At 48.9% G+C, this 13443-nt stretch overlaps 1 long non-coding RNA gene across 1 annotated transcript; it reads left to right on the forward strand.

Moving 5' to 3' along the window:
• The first annotated feature begins 11076 nt into the window (after positions 1–11076).
• LOC309526143 lies at positions 11077–13162 on the forward strand. Its single transcript, XR_014216688.1, has 2 exons — positions 11077–11972; positions 12008–13162. It is a non-coding gene; the product is annotated as an uncharacterized lncRNA (long non-coding RNA).
• The last annotated feature ends 281 nt before the right edge of the window (positions 13163–13443 follow it).

Below are 13443 nucleotides of genomic sequence, written 5' to 3' on the forward strand. Positions count from 1 at the left end.
CCATACAGTCTTATACAAACTCCTGGGAACTGACCATGAGCTTGTCCATGTTTGCACTTGTGGACTGCCTAGAAAACGCGGATCCGAGCAATTTTCTCCTTGTCCTGCTCCTTTCCAAGGGAAAACCTGCTCTTTTGCGATAGATTGGAACAAATGGCAATCCCAAATCAACAGTGTTGTACTATAATTATGCAATAAAACAGTGTTGTACTATAATTATACAAAAAATTATACAATATTTATACAATAAAAGGATGAGGAACCTCTGGCCACAGATGAAAACTTCCCTATGACAATACATCCTTAAACAAAGAAAATGGTTTGTCAGGAGAAGGCTAGATAAAAACCCTTGCCCCTGACCTCTACTTTTCTGTATGCCCATTTTTGCTTTGTTTATGTAGAGGAATAGTCAATAAAACCCATGGTTTGAAATGGTGCAGAATGCATCCTACAATCTGATCTGTGCCTTCCTTGAGCTGAGACTTTATTCTGAGTAGATCAAAGCAATACATGTATGCAGACTGTAGGCATGTTTTGAAAATGCTTAAGCAGCAAAAACATGGATCACTTCATTCACAGTGCAGTTATTTTTTGGCTAGAAGACTTACATCAGGACACTTGTGATTGTATGAACATGCACCTGTCGGTTTTGCAGTGCAGTTAGAAAAGCAGGTATCCAAATATCTTAGCCCTCTTGGATATGAGCCATCCTTTACATAAATGACTTAGCATTTAACTCCATAATTCATTCACCTTGATAAGGTTCATGTCCATTAACCTGATGCCGGAACAGCTTAATTTTGATGGATAATAGCTGGAAGCCCTGGGATTAAAAGAAGTGCAAGGACACAGCGGCAGCAACTTTCGCAAAGGACCAAAACGGTGCACTAAAATGCAAATGGAACTCTTGGTGCCACAGGGAAAAGGCAAAGGAAAGTGCAAGGAAGTCTTTATGAAAGGAAGATACAGTAGTAGTACAGAGGTTAACAGATTTGGAACACGGCACGAGAAACTGCTAGAACTAGTTTATGGGCCATCTACAGCTAACCAGTATATATAGTCAGGTTTTGCTACCATCACACACACACGCGCGCGCACACACACACACACCTCTCTTTCAAAGAACCAGGTTGCCAATTGGGTGCAAACAGAAATGTCTGTGTGCACAGGTGATTGGAACTTCTAATTAAATCCGAAAGCTGGAAAACGGTAATATCGGATTTAGTTCTGCTGTTTCCCAGCACCTCATTAACCTCAGGGCATTCCTTTCATTAGACATCTGAAGCCTGGCTATTGCTAACCTCACGTGTATACTTGACACCCAACTGGGGGGAAATGTCAACACTCCTGCCTGAAAAATAATCCCCAGTAATTGCTCCAGATGGATGAACAGGAGAGAACAGCACTGCCAGCTAAAGCTATAGGCCACAAATTATCCAAAACGGATTTAAGCCTGCCTAAGCCCATCAATTTCAATGGGTTTAAGGCTGCTTAAATCTGCGCTGGAATATGGCCATACACGGTTTTAAGGAGTTTATCCCTCCTCCAGCTCAGATGAAGAGATGAAAGATGACAAAACCTTCCTTTTAAAAAATTGATTTAATAGATTATCGGAACTAAATATCTGTTAATGATGGAAAATGGGGGTGTGGGGGGCAGGATAGTTCTCAAGCTGCTGGGCTGAAGGGGGAGGTAAGAAAGTGAGTATATTTTGTATGAATGGGGCACAGGAGGAGGGTGTTGGAGGGTAGAGGATCTTCAAGCACCTGAAGGGAAAAAACTGAACAAGACTGCAGCAGCACAGGATGTTTGGAATGTAAAAGCTCTTGCAGAGAGGTTAACACACCCTCCCACAGCCCCAGGATAGAGAGGGCCCCTCGGTGTAATAAAGAAAAAGCTGGCTGGACATATAAATTGCAGCTCTAAAGCCCATGACAAGCTGGTAACTGAATAATGAGGATGAAGAAACAATCTGTAGAAAAGGAACACAGAGACAGAATTACTGGGTCCTATACTCAGAGAACTTCAAGCGGATTGGCATGGGGGGGGGGATTTCTTACAGGTCAGCTTTCTGCAGTTGGATGCACACAAAACATCCACATAAATGGAGCTGGTCCAGATATCTGTTCAGCCTATATATGGGAGGCTATCTAGGGGCAATTAAAAAAGAGGCCTCTCTTTCTCCCGCTAAGCCTTAGGAGTTAAATTAACCCTAAGCTTGGGATGGGTGTGTTCCCCTTACCTGCCTTCGAGGTAAGGTTACCAGAGGTCCCCGTTTCCCGGGCACAGTCCTCAGATTTACAAATCAGTCCGCTGACAAAATCCTATCATTCCAATTTATTTCAATGAAGTGTCCCCAGATTAATTGAAAGAAATCTGGTAACCTTACCTTGAGGACCAGTTGCAATGAAAGATATGGGTTGCTGACTTTTTTCTGTCAGGGCTCCCATGCCTTTAGCAGTTGCTTGACAAACAGAAAACCAGTGCCTGAACCCCCCCCTTCCCTGCCCACCCCACCCCCGCACTGGAGACTGAATTGTTCTGTGTCTCATGTACCTGTTAAAGGCACAGGAGCCATTTTAGAAAACAGCTGGCAACTCACAGAATGACCTCTCTAGGGCTACTCAGTGAATGTGCACATGGGAAAACTGAATTTCCTTCACATGCTATGCCTAGGTAGCCAAGTGTTTGAACTGATGTGGATGTGTAATGAGTCTTCCTGCTCTTGTGAAAGTGCCTAACATGTGTAGGTCTCTTATTACAAGAATAAAAAAACATGAATGGGTGGGTGCATTCATACTGAATGCACCCATACTCATTCATCCATGAGTGTGCTCGTCCTTTACATGTGTAAACATATATTGAACTAATTGTGGTTTCACAAGCAGGTTACCAACTAGTTTATGCCTTTAAGCACATATTTTGCCACAATAAAGTACAATAACAATAGTTGCATCTCAACTGATGACAGTATTAATTATTTCCTACGTTGAAAAATTCCACCTTACCTTTTCATTCCTAGCAAATCAGACCTTCAAAAAATCCACAAATAATTCCAGTGGTCTGTCAAGAGAAAATTTTGTCAGGCGATGTATGCCGGCTGATAGACAAGCAGGTGAAGAGAAAATGCATTTTAAGCTTCCCGATAAAACATTTTGAGGGTGGGAAAGAGAGATGACTGATCATTACTGGTGACAACACCTCCACCTACGAGGTGATTCTCAGTCCAAGGAAGACACAATCTGAGGTATGGTGGTCCACATATTACAGTTGCTACACTGAGATGCTGCCTGCACGGTGGCTAGTCCATTACAGTGGTACCTCGGGTTACATACGCTTCAGGATACATACGCTTCAGGTTACAGACTCCGCTAACCCAGAAATAGTACCTTGGGTTAAGAACTTTGCTTCAGGATGAGAACAGAAATTGCGCGGCGGCACGGCAGCAGCGGGAGGCCCCATTAGCTAAAGTGGTGCTTCAGGTTAAGAACAGTTTCAGGTTAAGAACGGACCTCCGGAACGAATTAAGTACGTAACCAAAGGTACCATTGTATGTGGAAAGCATCAAGCAGTGCATGCGACAACTGCAACACTCAGGTCAGTTCCAGGGGGAACTAGAAAGGGGCTCCCTCTACCTTCCTTAGAGAAGCCCTCTATGTTTTTTTTAGGAAAATGGAGGGGAGTTCCTCATTCACTTCCAAAGCTTCTGTTTTCTGTCACACACAATAGAAAGCCTGAGGAGCTAGCAAGAGTCCACTCCCACCCACTTCTCTTCATCACACCTGACCTTTTTACATTCACAGCCTACTGGCTCCCCAAAGCAGGAAGCAAGAATCTTCACGTTTCTTTTTCAAGTCTTCCAGGTTATAAGCATACTTTGGGAGGGATGGAAACCAGTATACAGTCTCAGCTGTCAGGAGGAAAGAAAATTAAACAGGCCTAAAGACCACATGCAGAAAATCTTGGAGGAGACAGAGTGTTGGGTCAGTGCTTGCATTCATTTTTCCTTCACACACATTTCCTGTGGCTTGTAATATTCCCCTAATGCTACTTCTACCAGCCCAGCAATCTCCTACCACAATCTCCCAGGTTTCCTCTCATAATATCCACACTCTCCTCCCAGTACTTTTCTCAATGCCTGTCAACCTTATCCCTCCAATCTGTCTTTTCTACCTGGAATCCCATGAGCTTCTTTCACTCCATCCTTCCCAACCCATCTCGTTTCCCCCCAGCCTCCCTTCTCCTCGGGGCCCTTTGCCTAAGATCCAAATTGTTTCAATGTAGGGACCACACCACCAGAAAAACAGAGAATATCTTCCAGATCTGAAAATAAAAGCATTGATGAGCTTGGGGTTAGAGCAATGGAGGCTGGCTGGAGGGCTATGCATCAAATACACAAAATGTAATTCCTCACATCAAATAAGGAACTATGGTTCTTTCCTAATATTTCTTGATTTTATTTTTATTGTTGTTATTGTTATTTGGATGCTCTGCCACTGAGCTACATAGCTCAGTGATAGTGTAGAATCTCTCTCTCTTTTTAAAGAAGATCAAATTTCCTCTCCGAAACTTTGCTGAAAGTGGTCCAGTCACCATTCCACTTGCAAGACAGATAGATTCATAAGAATATGGTGAAGGCAAACATTACATTAATCAAACAAACATGTTGTGAGACCTTTTCTATATACCAAAGCCATCTACCAAATCTAAACAAGGAGCCTAACATAGAAAGAGGTTTTTTGGCAACTATGGGATTTCAGTTCTTTGGAGAACTAAATCTATGTTGCTGGATTGAGTTAGTTGATCATCTAGGAGCAGAGGCTGACTTGGGCATTATGGCACCCTGTGTGATCCCAAAATTTGGCATGCGCCCCCCAGTCCCAGCTCTTGCACTGCCTTCTCTGAAGGCAGGTAAGGAGGCCCCTGGCTTTGGGAAGGAGATATGAGGGCACTAGGACCCTGTCAGAGCCCTCATGCCTCCTTCCCAAAGCCCAGCACCCTCTGCTCTGTGCCCAGTACATGCACACCTATCACACAGCCCTAAATCTGTCCCTGCTAGGAGGATGGCCATGTTTTCTACTTTACAGAGGACAGTTTGAAGTTGTCCCCTATCTGAAGGGCTGCTCTATTTAAGGAAGTCTTCTATTTTAAGGACTGTTTGCTTCAGTTTAAAGATAAAGAACCACAAGAAAGGAGGGCAGCAGCCTTGACGTTGCTCACCCAGTTAGCAACTGGGCAGGTGACTAAGCAGCCACACAAGTCATCTCTACTCTTACCCACTATGGTGAGATGTATTGTATTTCTGTTTAAATTATAGGAATTATTTCTCTTGTTTGGTGAGACATTTCCTCTCTCTTTTTGCAATGTGTAATTGACCAGCTGTCCTCTGATCTGAGGAAGAACACACAACTGATTCCTCTCTCCCACCCTAATCATGAAGACCTTTTCATTGTGTTTGTGTGTACATATGAGTGTTTGTGTAAATATAAAGCCATTTCCGACTATGGGGAGGAGAGGGTGTTGCGGTCTAGCCCCTCCTCCCCAAGCGCGGGGGCTAACCTTGGCCCCCGCGAGAGTTGGGGGAATCCCTGGGCGTGCTCGCGACCCCGCCCGCCTATCGGCGGGCCGGGGGGAGGCGTGGCTTAAGGTATTTTAAGCCGGGCACGCCCAGGGTCCGCCCTCTTCACTCCCGACCAGCTGAGAGGTTTGATCGCTCACCTGGTCTTTGCTGCAAACTCGTTCTAGCGTGGGCTTTGTCTCTAGCCGCGATCGGCTGCCCTCACCTTCAGCCTTCTGCTTCTCCGAGCAAAAAATCACTAGCGGATTCTCGGGATTTACCGGAGTGGGGAATCCCGATCCCCCGTGAGAGCGCAGGCGAGGAAGGTAGAGGTCTTGGAGCAGCGGCGCTGCGAATATTTTCCGTGTGTGAGCAGCCGGCAGCCGCTCGATCCCGGCTAACTCGTCAGCAGGCGACATCCTTCCTACGGGTCTACGGCTGTGTGAGCGGACTGCGCCTCGATCCAAATTTGAGTGAAGGGGGGTAACGTACTGTCGCGCTCCCGGCGTGCCCCTTTCACCTATCCCCCCCGTGGTGCTGTGGGTCCCTTCCCAGCGGTTTGTTTTCTTTCTCTGGAAACCTCCCCCCTCCTGTACCGCGCGTTCCCCTTCTTGTCCCCTGTACCGCGCGTTCCCCTTCTTGTCCCCTGTGCTGTGGGTCCCTTCCCGGTGGTTGGTTTTCTGTTCTGAAACCCTCCCTCCTCCACCCGCAATTCGCCCGCGCATTTTTGGTGATCTGGGTTGCCGGGGCATCGGTAGCTGCACACCTCCTTTGGGGCGGGTGGTGAAGCCGCGGCCGCCATTTCTGTTCAGGGAAAGGTTGGAAAAACAAGCATCTTGGTGGGAACACGTGGTGCTCGTGCGGGCGGCCATTTTGGATTAGGGCATTAACGGTAGCCATCTTGGGAAGGCCCAAGGGCGGAGTATCGGCGGCCATTTTAGGTGTGGCAATTTTAGATCGCAAGCTAACTTTCTGTTTAACTTTTGCTCCTTTTCTGTTACTGTCTGTGTTTCACGACTGGGGAAGGAATAATTATAATAACTAACTTTACACTGCCTTGGGCTCCTGCTGCCGGGGGAAGTGATACTTTTAAATAAATAGTAACATCAATATTTCGAGGCGCCTAGGCGACTGAGGGGTTTCTCACAATCGGTCTGAGCTCTGTGTTTTATTTGCCTGAATCCCTCTGTTATCAACAGCTGGGCCTGTCTGGTCACAGCTAGTCTTAGCCAAGGTAGTAGTTGCAATCACACTGTTTTCAATTACACAGCAAGCAATTGAGGTCCTGGAGGGAACGTGTTAACTATCTGATATCCTTACTTGTTTCTGTGTGCATCTAAATAAATAGTAATTATAGAAAAGGGGAAAATAATATAAATAAATTAACAAATAATAAATAAATAAATAACATTTAGGGTTAATCTGCCTATATATATATATATACATATATATATACACACGCACAATAAATAAATAATTTACATATATTAATAAATAATTAAATAAAATTAAAAAAAATTAATAAAAAATTAAATAAATAAATAAATAATTAAAAAAAAAAAAAGTTGCAATTGTTAGAAGTCGGATCCTTCTCCCGAGCTGTGGCCAGTGTAGAAAGTACTGAACTTGGCCGACTCCCATCTGCGGGAGGCAGATAGATAAATAATATCTCTTCATCATACACGCCCACAAGATTTGCAGGTAGTGTCTGATCTGCTCAAGCATTCTAAATTTGCTCAGCAGTCATGGCTTCCGGTGAAAACCAGCAGCCCTCCACTGCCGGCAACCAGCCGGCCCCCTCCACAAGTAATGGTGGCGCACAGACTACAGCCTTACCGTCTGATCCCCAATCTTTACATCAGTTTTTCAGGATGTTCGAAACTCTTTATAGGCAATATAGACCTGGGTCTTCGGCGCTGCCCGCACTAGAGCCATCACAGGACGTAATACCTGATACTCCCCCCCCCAACCAGGGGCTGTCAGATTCCTCGGCTGCAGCGACGGCTGGAGCTCAACCGGTCGCATCAGCAGCCGGTGCCCAACCGGCTGCCTGGGCAGCCAGTGCTCAGGCCGCTGTCACAGCTAGCGGCCGACCCAGTACGCGGGCGCAGTCTGCCCGCCCTAAAAAAGCAACACAAACTACCAGTAAAGCCAAGGCCCCAGCAAAGGGCAAAGGTAAGGGGAAGGCACCCAAGAAAGGGAGGGGCAGTAACACCATCTCTCAAGCTATAGGTATCCCAAGTGCCTTTCAGGAGCATCAGACACACAGTTCCACCGAGGACAGCGTGGGTTCTGGTTCCGAAGGGGAACCGGGTCTGAATCAGCCATCGCTACCAGCGGCCGACACCACTGCCAGTGTTCCGCAAGGGGGTAAGAGGAAGTCCAAAAAGAAGCACACATCGGCCAAGAAGAAGAGGAGCAGGCATTCTGACACCGAGGAGGAGGAATCAGGTACGTCCTCTTCAGATTCTGATTCTGAAGGGCCAATGGATGGCTACTGGGGTATTGGCGAATCCAATCATGGGATCCCCCTATGGGCTCATGAAAGGAGGGCCAATTCCCACCGTAAGGTTTTTAATGGGGTGCTGTATTGGAAGGATGGGGCATTGGTAGAGGACGTTAAGGTTGCTACCAATCAGCCCACGGACTTCATCCTGGGAAACCACTTGTCACAAAGGAAGAGGAATAAGATCCTCAACGGGGATTACGTGGATATGTTTACCCTGCTCCCCCCGACAAAAATTACAGGAAAAGGTGAGAAAAGACGCTCTTATGGTAGAAGGAGGTATAGAACACCCAGGGCAGAGCGCACATTTGAGAACTGGTTAGACGGGTACCAGGTTTTCATGGGTGTAGTTTGTGCAGCGTACCCCCACCGCGCCATGGATTTAGTGGCTTACCAGGCTCATGTGAGGCGAGCTCGGGCTCTGGCAGGTGAAAACGCCGCATTAACGTACGACGAGAACTTCCGGAGGAATGCCTCTCTCCATCCCACCACTCGATGGGACCTCACAGATCCCAACTACTGGGGCGAGGATGTGAACCCCTACATCGAGAAGAAGAGTCAGGAGGCAGCTAAAGTGGGTAAGATTGAGCCAAAGAAGCGTCGACAATGCTGGGAGTTCAACAGGGGCGTGTGCTCTCGCCCCTTCTGTAAGTATATACATGAATGCGAGCAATGCTGGGGTAATCACCCCGCTTCCGCGTGCTTCAAGAATAGGCCTCAGCCCTTTCGGGGGGGCAGGGGGTACTTCCTTAACAATCCCAGAGGTGCCCCCGGTGCATCCCGTCAAGGTCCCGGCAATCGCCAGTAACACTGATCTAGGTTTGGCATTCTCCCCTATTCGCCTGCAGCCCCTCAAACTCCTGTTGGAACAATACCCAGACAAAACCGCGGGGAAATACCTCTGGGAGGGGTTTTCTACGGGATTTAGGATCCCGGTGGCCACCCCACCCAACTCCAGGGAGGCGGATAACCAAAAATCTGTTAGGGAACGGCCTGACATAGCCAGAAAGAAAATAGAGAAAGAAATCCGGGCAGGCAGGGTTGCAGGTCCCTTTCTTGAACCGCCTTTTCAGGGGCTTCACCTTTCCCCGCTGGGCATCGTGCCAAAGAAGGCACCGGGGGAATTCCGCATGATTCACAACCTCTCTTACCCGAGAGGGGGTTCTGTTAATGATGCGATTCCTCAGGAGCTTTGTACAGTGAAATACGCCTCCTTCGATCAGGCTGTAAAAATGATCCGTCGATTCGGTCAGGGGGCGTTCCTAGCAAAATGCGACATCGAGTCCGCCTTCCGCCTTCTCCCAGTTCACCCAGACGACTTTAAATGGCTGGGCTTTAAATTTGACGGCGCGTATTTCATTGACAAGGCTATGCCCATGGGCTGCTCCGTTGCATGTGCAGCCTTTGAATCTTTCAGCACATTCCTGGACTGGGCCCTACGCAACAGAACAGGGTCTTTTGGTGTATCACACTATCTTGACGATTTTATTTTGGCCGCAGACAGTAAAGTACGGTGCTCCACTATGCTAAAGGCTTTTACATCCCTAGCCGGCGAATTAGGGGTACCCCTAGCCGCCGGCAAGACAGAGGGCCCAGCCACATCCCTAGTCTATTTGGGTATCGAGTTGGACACCGTGGCCCAAACTTCCCGCTTACCCGCTGAAAAATTGGTGGCGCTCAAGACAATCATACAACAGCTCTTGCCTCTAAAGAAAATAACATTGAGACAGATCCAATCCTTGCTAGGCCATTTGAATTTCGCTTGCAGGGTGATTGCCCCAGGGCGGCCATTTTGCGGCCGTCTGGCTCGTTTGGCGGCGGGACTCAGAGCCCCTCAACACAGGGTACGCCTCTCCAAGCAGGTAAAAGCTGACCTGGGGGTTTGGTTGCAATTCCTAGAAAAATACAATGGGGTTTCATTATGGCAGGATACCCTGCTCCTTAATGCTGACCTCCAAGTTCAATCAGATGCAGCCGGGTCCTCAGGTTTCGGTGTTTATTTTCGCGGTCAGTGGTGTGCCAAAAGGTGGCCCGCGGAGTGGCAAGGGCAGCCCATCACCAGGGATCTTACCTTCTTGGAGTTCTTCCCGATTGTCGTAGCGGTGCATTTGTGGGCGGAGCAATTTCGTAATCGCAGGGTTTGTTTTAACACCGACAATCAAGCAGTGGTAGCGGTCCTTGCTAGGCAATCTGCACGGTCCACCAGAGTGGGTAACCTATTGCGCGCTTTTGTCCTTCTGTGTTTAGAACAGAATATTTACTTTTCGGCCAAATTCGTGCCTGGCATTAATAATGACATCGCGGACGCTCTATCTCGTTTTCAGATGGAGCGCTTCCGCTCGTTAGCGCCAGAAGCGGACCAATCATCGATGCCTTTCCCGGAGCATCTCTGGAGGATTGGGAGCGAGACATAATGAAGGGAGTATTCGGCGCAGTGGCCCCGTCCACAATGAGATCGTATAAGAAGGCTTGGGTCGATTTTTTAAAATTTCGCGCACGCATCCCTGGCTCTAGTAGTCACACCACTCCCTCAACCAGGGAGGTCCTCCGCTACTTGGCACACATGAGGGAGTTAGGCCGGGCGCCTAAGACACTCAATATTCACTCAGCAGGGATCTCGTATTTTTGTAAAACATTTTTCGAGAAAGACCCCTGCGCAGCCTTCATTGTGCGCAAAACTCTGGAGGGATGGCGCAGACAGCAACCCCCATGTGCGGACAGGAGGCGGCCCGTAACTTTTGAAATTCTGTTTAAGATTCACAAAGTTCTTCGTGAAATTTGCTGGTCAAAGCACGAAGCGCGTTTATTCTCAGCAGCGTTTTCCATAGCTTTCTTCGGCGCCCTACGTGTAGGCGAGGTAGTATGTGAAGGGGATGCCACCCAGTCTCATAGGGGAATTTTGATGAGCGACCTGACCCTTTCTAGAACCGATCTCATAGTGCGGGTGCGGAGCTCAAAGACAGATCAGCAGGGCAAGGGGGCCCTGCTCCGGCTGCCAGCAGCTCTCGGGAAGGGCCCTTGTCCGGTTCGGGACACAAGGCGTTTTCTTTACCTAAGGCCTAGCGGACCCGGTCCGCTTCTGATACATGCGGACGGATCCCGCCTTACTAGACACCAGTTCACTAGGGTTATGCGGTCGGCATTGTCGGCTTGTGGTTTCCCGGCATCAGAATTTGCTGCTCACTCCTTCCGTATTGGCGCAGCCACCACTGCAGTACATATGGGGCTCCCCACGGAGAAGATTAAAGACTTGGGGAGGTGGAAATCTAACGCGTACAAGGCCTATGTGAGAAGCAACTTGTGACTGCGTGGTACACCCCTGACCTCCGCCCACTTTTCTATTTGCCTTTCAGAACCCACGAGATTGCGCATTTGGTTGGTGGGCCACAGCATCGTGCACTGGGCCAAGTTTCATGCCTTGAGAAGCGGTCTGGGCGGCAACCTGAGTTTACATCCCAGAGTGGAACTGGTTTGGATAGCGCGTAGAGGGATGCGCTGGAGTGAATTCAAACCAGCCGTGATGGCCAGGGCTGCGGCCGAGGGTCCGCCTGACGCCCTAGTGATTCAATTGGGAGAAAACGATCTCGCTTATCGCAAGGCGATCGATCTGAGGTGGCACATTTTTGATGATCTGACCGAGTTGGTAATTGCATACCCACATATCACAATAATTTGGTCCTCGTTGCTTGAGAGGAGGACATGGAGAGATTGCGTGAGCCCAGTAGGAGTCAACAAGGCGAGAAAGGTTTTAGAACGAGCGGTGGAACGTAGAGTGGCAGCTCTGGGCGGGTTCGTCATCAGACACCCGGGCATCCAGTTCAGCAACGAGGCCCTCTACAGAAGGGATGGCGTGCATCTGTCAGATGCAGGGAACGACCTATGGTTGGGTGATATCATAGCGGGGATTAGGTCCTGGGTTCAGGGGTTTCCATAGCAGGGTGTAGGAGTTGGTTACAGGTTTGAAGGTATTGGCGGCGAGCTTTGCTCGAGTGGCGGTTAGGCATTGGCTGGGGTTCAATTGTTATGCAAATGGATGGGGGGGAAGGAACGCCATCACCTTCCCCCAGGAAATGGGGTAGTCCGGTACAGGACTCCGAGGGGCGTTGTCTTGTCCGAAACCTACCTAGGTAAGGGCCCCCGGCACGCCCCAAGCGGTGACACCCGTGGGATCCTAGTTGGCGTACTCCAACGGGGGCCTCCCACGGTTAGTGTTAACCCTTCCCGGACATCATGCCGGGTAGCGGATAGGAGCCAATGCCTAGGGCCAATACCTTCAATTCTCTAATCAATAAAGTTGTGGCCATTTCATGCCCATTAAACTTAAACATTGTGTCCTGTGTCTTTCTTTCTGGGGGAGGGGTTTTGACACGCAAAGCCATTTCCGACTATGGGGAGGAGAGGGTGTTGCGGTCTAGCCCCTCCTCCCCAAGCGCGGGGGCTAACCTTGGCCCCCGCGAGAGTTGGGGGAATCCCTGGGCGTGCTCGCGACCCCGCCCGCCTATCGGCGGGCCGGGGGGAGGCGTGGCTTAAGGTATTTTAAGCCGGGCACGCCCAGGGTCCGCCCTCTTCACTCCCGACCAGCTGAGAGGTTTTCCCATCCCACCCACCCTTAGACGTTTAGGTAGCCGTAGGTAGTCATGACCTTGCTATGGACTTCGGTTGGTCGCCGCAAGGGGCCTGGTAGGAATTTTTCCAAGTTGGCGATCTTCCGCCATTTGGTTTTTTCGCCTACCTCGTAGCAAACCGTCACAACTTTCCCTGTATTGGCGGTTAGGCATTGGCTGGGGTTCAATTGTTATGCAAATGGATGGGGGGGAAGGAACGCCATCACCTTCCCCCAGGAAATGGGGTAGTCCGGTACAGGACTCCGAGGGGCGTTGTCTTGTCCGAAACCTACCTAGGTAAGGGCCCCCGGCACGCCCCAAGCGGTGACACCCGTGGGATCCTAGTTGGCGTACTCCAACGGGGGCCTCCCACGGTTAGTGTTAACCCTTCCCGGACATCATGCCGGGTAGCGGATAGGAGCCAATGCCTAGGGCCAATACCTTCAATTCTCTAATCAATAAAGTTGTGGCCATTTCATGCCCATTAAACTTAAACATTGTGTCCTGTGTCTTTCTTTCTGGGGGAGGGGTTTTGACACGCAACACTCTCCAATATGTGTATGTGTGTGCATATGTGCACGTGTGTTTTTACACAAATGCTGCTGCTACTTAGAGAAGAATGTAAAATTGGAGATAATAGCTTCCATGTGCCCATGTTACCGATATACAGGGAATGGCATGTTGAATAGTAGACTGCAGATCAACTTCTTTGGATTCACATGACATGGTTTCTGCAAAGGGAGCAATCCCTGGATGCCACAACGTTGCTCTAACAA

The sequence above is a fragment of the Podarcis vaucheri genome (assembly GCF_965113315.1).
Source record: "Podarcis vaucheri genome assembly, chromosome: 2".
NCBI classification, from domain to species: Eukaryota; Metazoa; Chordata; class Lepidosauria; order Squamata; family Lacertidae; genus Podarcis; species Podarcis vaucheri.